This window comes from Protopterus annectens, chromosome 1.part1, assembly GCF_019279795.1.
Source record: "Protopterus annectens isolate FY-2018-M chromosome 1.part1, PAN1.0, whole genome shotgun sequence".
Taxonomy (NCBI): Eukaryota; Metazoa; Chordata; order Ceratodontiformes; family Protopteridae; genus Protopterus; species Protopterus annectens.
The window spans coordinates 565505422-565518185 of NC_056726.1; the positions used below are offsets into that span (position 1 = coordinate 565505422).

The 12764-nt window shown below is 37.3% G+C and overlaps 1 protein-coding gene across 1 annotated transcript in view; it reads left to right on the forward strand.

Moving 5' to 3' along the window:
- LOC122806400 (receptor-type tyrosine-protein phosphatase mu-like) overlaps window positions 1–12764 on the forward strand; it is a 1009373-nt gene that overhangs the window by 211168 nt on the left and 785441 nt on the right. The window lies entirely within an intron of this gene.

Here is a 12764-nt window from a genome sequence, read left to right on the forward strand (position 1 = left end):
TTGCAGTGTGTGGATTCTGTCATTCAGACACTGCTATCCATCTTAACACATATGAGTCAATTTGTAAAACATGTAGCGGGGCTTTGATGCCAGCATAGGGAATTGTGTCAAAAGCTTTGGCTAGGTCAGAATATGTAATGCACACTGCATGGCCATCATGTCCAACCTCAGTAACCCTTTTGAAGAATTTTACCTGATTTAGTAGAGAGGCGCTACCATTCACAAAGCCAGCCTTTGTGTGTGTGTGTGTGTGTGTGTGTGTGTGTGTGTGTGTGTGTGTGTGTGTGTGTGTGTGTGTGTGTGTGTGTGTGTGTCATGCATGGACAGCATGTAACATCTGTTATAATAGCTGCTAAGTGCAGGTAAATTAATTCCTAAAATACATTATTCATATTCCCTAAATTCAAACTACAAATGTAAAACATGGTTATATGTCAAACTTAGCTTTTATCTGTACAACCAGAGTGACATCACAGTAAAACCAGGTACCATGCAGCATAGTGCAGCTTCAAAACTACTCATTTTTTCCTCATGAGTGCTAAGTTTGGAGCACTTCTCGCCATACCTCTCAACCGCTTAGAGCAAGAAATCTGGACAAAGACATGCATAAAAAGTAGGACAAAGGCCCAAAAATAGGGACAATTTTAAATATTGCTCTTACAAACTTAGAAAATTGATAGAATAACAGATTTTGCATTGGCATGTATTTTCTGGAAAGGTATGAAATCTGAAATTCAAATAGCTGTCATTATTTTCTAACTTCAGACTTTAATGAATTGCAACTAATTTGCCAGAAAACCATAATTCTGTGAAAAATGGACAAAAATATGAGGCAAAAATCTGGACATTTTGAGAAAATCTGTACTGTTGAGAGGTATGCGTTCTTGTGATTCACAAAATAAAGTAGAGTACAGGGCAGGCATCTGTGCATAGGTAACCTCCAGCTATTCAGGGGATCTTTTGAATCTTAGTTTGTGACTTTCAGTGAAACTATACGCACAGTATCAGAAAGCAATCATTGGGCTACAAATAGTCCTCCATTTGGTAGTATGCTAACTATATTATGTATGTAATTTATTTATTAAGAGTAAGTCTGAATTATGTGAATGGTATGGTGTGTGTGTGTGTGTGTGTGTGTGTGTGTGTGTGTGTGTGTGTGTGTGTGTGTGTGTGTGTGGTGTTTTATGTGTGTGTGTGTGTGTGTGTGTGTGTGTGTGTGTGTGTGTGTGTGTGTGTGTGTGTGTGTGTGTGTAAATATGCTGGTCCCCTTAACCATTTTCACCCATAAGAAAAAGATCATTATATACCATATCCTCTGTGTTAAGCCAAGGTCATGGGTGAAAAGGGTTTGTGGAACACTTAACTTATATGATAAAAATTAAATGATCAAAACCTCGTATAAATGAATAAGGAACACACACATAAAATGTATCTCTTTATGTGCAAATCACATATGAGGAAGAGATAATACTTCAAAATGCTGGCCAAGTTTCAGTTCTTTCAATAGTTCAATGGTGAAACAGTTGGGCTGCTTACCTGATGGGTCTGGGTTTAAGACCTAATTGAAGCATGCATTACTTTTGTGCTGTGATCCTAGGCACTGACCAGAGTCTATGCATCTGACTGATACTGCATTTTATTTGAGTTCTGTTTCAGGGAGTTGTTTACTGTTTGATTCTGTCCTTATTACTAGTGTGTCATACTGAAAGAGGAAGGTGATACTGTGCATTTCGTAATGAGACGTTTAGTAGGTGAAAAGTGTTTGGTGAGTAGTTCATGTACTTGGCAAACACTAAATAGTTAAAAATGTAATTAAATATAAATTTAAAGTTGAACTGTTCTCATTGTGCATGTGCGCACGCGCGCGTGTGTGTGTGTGTGTGTGTGTGTGTGTGTGTGTGTGTATGTGCACATGCACACAAGTGTGTACAGTTTTGTGTGTGTGTGTGTGTGTGTGTGTGTGTGTGTGTGTGTGTGTGTGTGTGTGTGTGTGTGTGTGTGTGTGTGTGTGTGTGTGTGTGTGTGTGTGTGTGTGTGTGTGTTTGTGCATGCTGAAAAGCATTTTGTAGAACTCCTGTTCTTGAAGCATAACCAAACATAAACCTTTCATTAATTCCTGATCCATTAACTAGCGAGGGATGATGAAAACTGGAGCAATGCTGACATGTTAAAGCCTATAGATGATGGTCTACATGAAACCCCAGCTCAACAAACCCAGTACATCGTCTCCTCATACAGACCCTGTGTGTGGGTGTATGAGAGAGTGTGACAGTATGATGCTGACTTACTAACCTTCATCTCCCCACATAAACTGATCAAGTAAAGGGATGTGGCACCAATCTTCAGTGGTTGTTATGAATGATGAAATTGTAAGCCAGTTATGAAAACGAATCTTTTGCATTGGAGCCTGAAGTACACAGAGAAAAACATTTAAGTGTCTTCACATTAGGATGACTATATTGCTTTGGAGGGTACATAGGTCACACATTTCATATGGAGTATGCATCCCATCTTCAAGACAGGCCATGTTAGCTCTAATAGCTAAACCAAGGAAGAACTGTACATTGTCTGTAAAACAAGAATTAAAGATGATTTTATTGCCCTTGAAACCTAGAACAAATAAAGAGAAAGTAATAAAGAGAAAGAAATACCAGAAATACAGACAAACAGCTTAGGGGTTTCTTGTATAACAAACATGTTAGTGTACATCACTTTAGGATATTTTTCTTATGGATATATTTATGTTATAGTTTCCCACCCACATAAATCCTTGTAAGCCAATCCTTTAATCCAGGCCTTCATTCCATGGGCTGCTGAGGAAAAGGACTAAAATAAGGCATGTAATTATGTCACATGGAGTTTACAGTGTCACCAGTCCTCTGAATCTCACAATATGTGAGCTGCACATATTAAACTATTTAAAATAGTGCTCAAGATTTAAAGTCTTCATTTTATAAGTTTCAATATTATGGTAACTTCATAACTCCCTTCAGATCAAAAGAGGTGATGAAGGTGTAATCTTCTGAGCAAGAAGTGAATCAGTTGTTTGCTTAAACATGTATTACACAAGAAGTTGAATTATGAATAATGAATAAATTTGAAGTTCAATGATTTTGTTAAAAATGTTTACATGCTCTTGCCTACTTAGCAGAAAATTGTGAAATGACTGGTTATGACCCCTGACAGTGCAAAGAATTATTTCATCATGAAAATGACAAAACTATATATTACTTGCCCCTGTTGTATTCTACAAAAAATTGAGGGTGCTGTTAGTTTTGCTCAGGCCTTGAGTTGCATTGATCAAGTAACTATCAAAGCTGGCCAATGCACATTTGGGGGGAATTGTCAAGCAAAAAATAAATAAGCTAAAGTTATTAATCAGTAATATGCTGTGAACACATAAATTAAAAAACTGTGAATTTTGCTACTGCAAATAGTGTAATAGTGTGACTTTGTGTATACATATTTTGATGGTAAAATTTGCTCCCAATGCACATTTATTGTTGTTGGTAAAGTGGGCTATTAATTACTCTCCATGTCAGCTTATCCTAGGAATAGTTTACTCATGCACAATTTTAAAATTTGAGGAGGGTATACATGGAATTGATGAAAAATACAGTTTTTGTCAGACAAGTAGGAACTTGAGTACTGGTATACAAAAATAGAATTTACAAAGATGAATTTTAGCTCCCTAATATGATAAAGCAATACTAAACAGACATTTATACCCGGGTGTAGGCAACACAGGAAACAGACCTAATTTCCTCCAGAGACCTACAAAGGAAGCATAGTCTTTTATAAGTGCATATACATTTATTTCATATATGTATTTATACTCTTATTGTGAAACTATGAAGGTTTAAATAAACTAAATGCTTTATGCAATGTATTGCACAGTGCTTCATTTGTGAATACTTTATAACTAATTTGTGTGTGAACCTTTAAATGTAAAGAATTGTTTATATATTGTCATCAGTTATATTAACAAAAGTACATCAACAAACAAAAACTAAATGCATAAAAAATATTCAGTCTTCTGAATAGGAATTGTATCTTCCTTTTCAGAAATTTACCCTGTCATGACATGTTGAAGATGTTAGTGTTACTACTAGCAATCTCCTCAGCTGATTAAAAATGATGAGAAAAATTCCATTATGCTCTATTGCCTTTTCTACCTTTAGTTCTTGAAATTCTTAATCATTTCTTCAGTGAAACAACCTGGATCAATTCTGTTTTTTTCTTGGCACTTCTACTGATTAGCTATAATACATTTTCCATGTTCTCCTTTGTAAATGAACCCACTAGGTACATGACTCCCTGAGAGTTCTTAAAAAAAATTCCCACTCCTCCTATCAGCTCCATATTTGACAATGCTACTGATATAACCTCCTTGCATTTCCAACCAAAACCATCTAAAGGCATTATCAAACCATTTGAGCAAAGTTTCCTCAGATGCCCCATGTTGGCTTCATGACTTTTACCCTTAGTAAAGATGCAAAGACATAATTTGTAACACATCTCCAACTTATGTCTCATAATGAATACCATGGCAGCATACTGGAAAAGAGTCGCAGTGAAGCAACTCCCCAAAATTTCTACCAGCACTCCCTACCCCATAGCGAATGACATTCGACCCATATACATTCTCCTCACACCTTGGAAAATACTCAAGAAGTTAATCTGCAATCAGCTAGTCCAATGCGTGCAACATTATTTGATCCTCTCACGACATTAACATTAACTCTGGGCAGGGAGAAGCACTATGACTACCTTCTACACCCTAACAAATGAACTTTTACTAAACAGGGAACATAGCCTTCTAACTGAAGTCATCTCTATTGATTGAAATAAAGCATTTGATACAGTTTATCACCCACACCTGCTAAGCTCACTCATAACAACCACCAAAAGTCTACAATATATTTTACGGTTCAAAGACTTCCTCTTCAGCAGATAATACAAAATATGAACAGGGGACAATTCCACTCCAGCTGTCTTTGATAACACTTGTGTTCCGCAAGGTACCAAGTCATCGCACATATTTTTTCTTTTAGTTATTGATAAACTCCTATTTTGATTTACACCCTAACATGGTAATCTACAGGATTGGCCCATCCTTTTCATCCTGGAAGCAGCAACCACATCACAATCTCTCTGGACTCAGTAAATGGCTAACATAGCACAATCCTAACCTCAATACAAAGAAAACCAAGGCAGTGTTCTTTGGGATCTCACAAAAGCTCAATAAAATCTCCACCAACAGGTCCATTACTCATAACAAAAGAGACCATTTAAAAACAGTACAGGTACCACCCTTAATTTTCAATGCCATACTCAAGTAAGTCAAAAATCAACAAAATACTTTTCTGGGAGAAGATGATTTCCCGCATTCCCACATTCTTTCCCTGGCATCATACCTGTCAACTGTCCAGATTTCTGTAGAATAGCCAAAATTTTGCATCACATTTTTAATTTTTTCTCATAAAAGTTCTGTTTTCTGGAAAATAATTGAGGATTGAAGTCAGAAAATAATGAAAGACATTTGAGTTTCAGACTTCATACCTTCAGAAAAGTCACACTAATGCAAAACCTGATGTTCTGTGAACCTTCTAAGTTTGTTAAGAACAGTATTTAAAAATTGTTCCTATTTATTTATGGCTTTCATTTCTTGCTTTAACAGCCTGATAGGTATACATGGCATGGCATGGAGAACTACCATAGAATATGGAGTTCTGCTATCACAAATGGAAAATTCACTCCCAATTGTTGCCATTGTCTCAAAAAATATTTCACTTCAAGTTACTTCAAACAACATATGAAGGCTTAGAATATTCTTACCAAATCTACAACATTACTGGAGTAGCCTCACAAAAGCCAAATGTCTACTGTTTCCATAAAAAATTGTTTGACTTGGGACCCTAATGTTTAATCTCATCATTGTCTGCTTTGCTACCAGACTTCCAATTAGACCATTCTGCATTACAGCTTTCATTACAGGACATTATTATTCTTAAAAAGATTATCTGTCGTGAGTTCTCTAATTATATTTGGAAGATTAGTGTCACCTGCAAATAACAGTGCCACTTCAGCTACCTCAGCTTTTCATATCACATTCCTAGGGCAGTCTGTTTCTAAAATGACACCTTTTCTTTTCAAAACCTTTACAATAGATCTCAAAACAGTGTGTGCAGGACAGTAAGAGTGAGCCATACAATTTTGCTTTTCTAATTGCTTTTAGCAAGGGTGGACCCTGTGATGTTTGCATTTATGTACACATGTACTTAAGCATTTGCGTATTTATTGATGTACTAATAACTGTGTTAGTGACATGATCTGAAAATCAAGTTCACCAATGACCAAAGGCAAAAGTAGATTTTACATTTAATGACTAAGTTGAAATATTCATTAAAATATTTTAACAGTAATTTAGGTACATGTATCTATAAAACAAATGAGGGAAAAAAGAGGCCTATCAGTGCTATATACAGGAAAAGCCTGGGCCTACCTGCCATGTAGGTTAAGAGTAAGAGTCTGTCTCTACCTGAGGTAGAAAGAAAGGCCCAATCTATTTGCCACCTAGGCTGAGAGTGAGAGTTACAGCTCATCTACCATCCAGGCAGTATGCATTTACACAAACGTACAGCCTTCTGTAAGAAGAAAGAAGATGACCAGTTTATCTACTACCTAGGCTAAGTGATAAGATAAGCAAGAATTGTTGCTACAGAGAGGAGAGAGGGTCTATATAGAGTAATGCTTCTGACAATATTGTAAAGATGAAGAGTAATCCCTCTAACAGTGTTATATAAGAAGCACTAATGACCTTAAAAATATTGAGTGCAGACTAGTAGAAGCAGAAGTAAAGGTACCAGGAATGTGGATACTGAGGCTATCATATAGTTGTTGGAAAAGAGACTTTAATAGTTTATGGTTATAAATGGTAGCAGGTTGTATGTGTGTATCTGATACTGTGTAATGATCTCTGCTAGATGAATGGTTAACAAAGGAGTGTGTAGATAGGGGTGTGGCGAGGGAAGTATAAATGTAATAATATTGGGGTGGTTGGGAATGGGGGTTGGGTGAAGAGTACAATTATTCATAGCATGGCATAGCATAGAGGGGCTATACCCCTGTAAGTTCCAAAGGCAATGAGTAAACGGCAGTTCCAAGCCAGGGATGAAAGCTAATTATCTTTCCAGATAAAGAAAAACTGCAGATAGGCAATGTTAAACACTAAGCAGCCAAGAAAAAAAAAAAGACCAACAAAGATAAAGAGAAACTACGATGGGTTCAAATGGGTTAGATTATCAGAAGTAGGTAAGGAGGCTGGGAAGTTAAATCACACCAAGTTTTATCCTTGACAGCACTACACTAGTTACTCAAATAGCACCAAAGCAAAGTAGTTGACTACATTAGGTGATTTATTTTATCATTGTTTTGTGATTGGTATGGTGTATAGCATTTAGGTGATTATAGGTTATGCCATGATTTGATTTGTTGTCAGCTCTGATTTGTGGTTTGTTGGATGGGGTCCCACACTTTTGTGTTTATATACATTGAGTGATTTGTTTCTTAACATGCACTGAAGAAACTCTTCTCTGATTGAAACCTGGTTTGCAATTGTGAAAGTGGCTATTCTAATGAATGCTGGTGTTTACATTACAAAGATATGAGGAGCTATGTTTTAGTGTTTTACTATCTCACTATCTCTCTGTGTAGATATATATATATATATATATATATATATATATATATATATATATATATATATATATGTATGTGTGTGTGTGTGTGTGTGTGTGTGTGTGTGTGTGTGTATATATATATATATATATATATATATATATACACACACACACACACACACACACACATATATCTATATATCTATATATATATATATATATATATATATATATATATATATATATATATATATATGGATCTACTTTACAACCTCAAAGTTTCAAAACTTCGAAATGTAAATGGTCAAAGTTTTGAAAGTTTGAAATGGAAATAAAAAAATAAAAACAAAAACATTTTTTTTTTTTTTTTGCATTTTTGCAGGGGGGACTGGGGCAAACCCCCCTGTACCCCTCACACCTCCTGCTAAATAAATATACCAACTCCAAAATTGCACTAAAGTAAGGAAAATGGTAAATTTTCCATTCTGATTCATATGGTGACCCCCTTAAAAATATTCAAAACTTTGATCTTATGGTCTCAACCATTTGCAGTTAGAAGTTTTGAAAAGTCAAGTTTATGAAGGCAATCGAGATATATATATATATATATATATATATATATATATATATATATATATATATATATATATATATGGGTCTACTTCTTTGTTTCGTTGAATCTCATTTCACTGAATTTCATTTCATCCCGACCAATTTGCTGAAAATTCAAATTATTGAAAACTCATTTCACTGAATCTCATTTCACTGAACTGAACTTAGTATATGTGGCACTGTGTAGAGTACTATAAGGCAAGTAAAAGGTATATGCCCTTTTCCCCACTGTAGTGCAATCCAGGAGTTAGTATATATCGTTAGGGGGGGTGGGGGGCATAGGCTCTATATTGTATTTTACCAAAAACTTCAAAACAATACATTTTAAACAATAGACATGCATAGTTGCAAGACCAATGTCTAACTCTGTCTAGATGACAATATGTACTCCACAGCCACCCTAACTATATATACTAACTCCAGGATTGCATTACAGTGGGGAAAAGGGCATATACCCTTTGCTTGCCTTACTTTTCACAGTGCCATATATACTAAACGCAATTTAGTGAAATGAGAATCAGTGAAATGGGTTTTCAGTAATTTGAGTTTTCAGCGAAGTGGTCAGGGTGAAATGAAATTTTGTGAAATCAGGTTCAGGAAAACAAAGTAGACTCATATATTTATATGCGAAACATATGTGTTTGCCTAAATATACATATGCTAACAATGAATGAGCTGCACAAGGTCAGTTAACTGCATATAACATAAACTTATGAAGATATGCAGCATTTGGAAATATATGGTTACTTAAAATTTGTTTGATAGCACTTTTGGTTAAACCAGAAATGGTCAAAAAATAATGAGTGAGAGCATATTTGACTAAAAGCAATTAGACTGAAAACTGTAGAAGTCTATAGATAGTATTTATGGTCTTGTTTTTGATCATGGAAGTTGTTAGTGTATATAAGATTTTATGTTGATTGGTAATGCTCAGCGTCACCATACTAACAGATTTTCAGATGTTTATGTTTGTGATCCACTACCTGTGGTGTTTTTTTCTTTCCTCCACAGGTGTGTCACCTTGGAGTTAGAATACATAAGTAAGGGGATGCAGGAGGGCATGCCCCACAATAAAAAAAATGTTTAGTATATATGTTGTAGAGAATGCTTTGATGAAATGGCTATTTTGGTCATTTGTAGCTGTTAATATTACTTTCTGACAAACTATACAGAATTCCACACACATAACCACACAGACTAACTATATATATATATATATATATATATATATATATATATATATATATACACACACACACACACACACACATATATATATATATATATATATATATATATATATATATATATATATATATATATAGGTCCCCTACTATTTACCGAAACGCCGATTGGCCGACAAAGAAATCACCGACAGCAAGCGACCGACAATTGACCGACACGCTGGAATCCCGACGGCGGAAGACCGACAAGGGGAATGTGTAAGCGACCTGGTAAGTATCGATAGTGAGGATTTAGGAGTAGGGAGCGGGACAGGTAGTGTGTGCAATGAGGGATGTAGTAGGAGGTGTGTGATGTGTGAGTGGGTGAGTGAGGATTAGTTAGAGGTGGGGGTAGGGGGTGGTATTAGAGTTAGCGGTAGGGTGGTGGAGGTGAGAGGTTGGTGGAGGTGGAGGTAGGGTATGGGGTAGGAGAGTGGGTAGTGGTTAGAGTGCAGGTAGGTGGTGGAGTGGTGGTGTCGGAGTGGGGTGTTAGGGGTGGGTGGGTGGGAGTTAGGGAGAGGGTGGGGTGCAGGGATAGGGGTGGTAGTGGGACGGTAGCTAGTGGAGGTTAGGGTTTGGGTTAGGTGTTGTTTCACGTGTGTACTGTGTTGTTTCGTGTAGTGGTGTGAGGGAGCGGGACAGGTAGTGTGCAATAGTGAGGGATGTAGGTTAGTGAGGTGTGTGTGTTTGATGTCAGTGTTGAGGGTTAGGGTGGGGGGGTGAGGGGTAGTTGAGGTAGGTTAGGGGTAGTGCAGGTGGAGAGAGTGTCGGGGTAGTGGGTAAGGGGGAGGGTAGGGGTGCAGGTGGTTAGGGGTGTATGAGGGAGAGGGGGGTTAGGGAGGTGGGGGTGTTAGGTTGAAGGGGTTAGGGAGGGGTGGTAGGAGTAGGTTAGGGTTTAGGGGTTAGGTAGGAGGGTGTCGTTTGGTTGTAAGGCTGATTTGGGGTTTGTTGTGTGGTGGGTGGTGTTGTTTACGTAGTGTTGTTAGTATGTCGTATTGTGTGTTGGTTTTTGTCGTTTTGTTGTTTTTCGTGGTCTTTGCTTTGGTGCTTTCGTATATATATATATATATATATATATATATATAGTCATACATACCTTTTTATGTATTTAATCTTTGTTGATTGGATTTGTCCCATTAGCCTGATGTCCTATTTTCAGAGGAGACCTGAGGTAGTATTCATACTTACTAGTGGACGTTTTGCCATGGCACTGGGTTTACTTTTTTTTTTTTTTTTTTTTTGAGATGTGCTGTGGGATCTTTGACATCCACCTGAGCTACAGCCAGCTCAGGCAGATGGGGAATTATTGTATTTATTTTATTTTATTTGATTTAGCATTTATTTACTGGGAAAGTCTGACTGGACACAGCCCATTCTCAGAGGAGGTCCGGAGGGAAGCACTACAGCATCTCATCTGAAGAGCAGCACCCTCAGGAGTGCAACACCCCTCTTATGTTGCGCTACAGTGTCAGTATCACATATGTGGCAGGGGAATAGAACCCACAGCCTTTTGATCTTGCAACATCAAAGATGTGTGCTACTCGTTAAGCCACTAACAGTGATGAGTATATATAAAGTAAATTCTGACTCTTGCTGCACATGTCTCATGAGCGATAAAAACATAAAAATATATAAAAAATATTAAAAAAAAAAACAGGATACCCAAAAGTGGAGCTGTGGCTAAGGGTACTGAAAGAGCATTTTTTGATGATATGTCCTAGATATAGAAAGTCAGTTTGTCAGAACTACTTAAATCTATTCAAAATGTTTGTGTTCAAAAGACTTCTCAGTATCCAGATGCAATGTATGTGAAAGTCCTTTTTTTATTTATTTCTTGTTGTACATACCACAACATCTCAAACAAGTTAAATAAAAGAGGTTAGTTTTAATGGATTCTTAAGCAGATCAAGGACTGGAGTACATTGTGAAAAGTTACTGATGAGTGCTGGTATGTAGATCAGTGAGGTTTCTTACAGTTACAAAAGCAGTGTCTTTATCTGAAGAAATTAAAACTTTAGCAGATAGTATTTCCAGTGCTGTGCCAGTCTTCACAGACCTCATTAGATGCAGCTGTTGGTTTGCTCAAAGTATGTACCTGTGAAACAGAGGATGTTCCTAAATCACTCAAAAGCTACAACTGCATTAATATACAGGCAAGCCATGTGGGGAAATTAAGTGGATGTGTGAACAACTGTACTTTTGTAAGTATGCATGAGGAATGAATGCTTGCAACAGGAGTGTGATGATTTTAATTAAGGAGGGGCATTTCCTTGGACATTTATGAATGCACTTCTCATTTGTTATTTCAGCGAATGATATTATGCCAATTCCAGGAAATGTTTCAATGCTGCAATTTTGAGAAACTGAAGCTTTGCTTATAAAAAGTTGTGCAGATTTTTAAAAGCAAGCAAAACCTGTGGGTTATGCTTGGAACTAATGATACACAACTAGGAAAGATTACTGTGGTCACATATAATAGGGACTGTAGAATGCATGTACAGTCTATTGGATTTACATTACTGAAAGGAAATATCTGCTGCTGCACATTTAGGTATTTAATTGTGTTTTGGGAAGCAGGTGGCTGCAGTGTTGCAGCGGTTAGTGTTGTCACCTCACAGCAAGAGGCTCTCTGGTTTGATCCTCGCCTGGGGTGCCTTCTTTGCAGCATCTGCATGTCCTCCTTGTGATCACGTGGGTTTCCTCCAGGTGGTCCGGTTTCCTCCCAAAGACATACTGTAGGTGGATTGGATGCTCTAAACTGGCCCTGTGTGTGTGCTTTCTCTGGAAGGTTGGGTACCAGACTGGCAACTCAACACCATAAAACTCCACTGCCAGTCATGTGTGGACAGGTGACCCAGTGTGGTAACCCCTAACTGGGAAAAGCCAATAGAAGAAGAACTGTGTTTTGGGAAGCAGCTGCTATGTTTTAATGTGTAATCACTACAGTGTTTAATAATCGAGTTTTTGCTATATAGTGTGTCTCCTTTTAGGTTCACACGTGTTTACTAGGCTAACTACCACAAGGGCTTTTTTAAGCCTAGCCATGCATCTCGAATATCTGACAAGTTCTGACACCCTTGATAAGTGTTAGCATGGGCCTGGCAGATGAACCATTTACAGGTTACCTGTTTGCATCAGAGACATAGGTGCCAACCAGGGATGAATTTCCGGTTTCCCATTCAGTTGTCCAAATTGCACTTGAATTGGGTTAGGGCGGAACTCTGCTTCACATGGATGGGGAATTTTA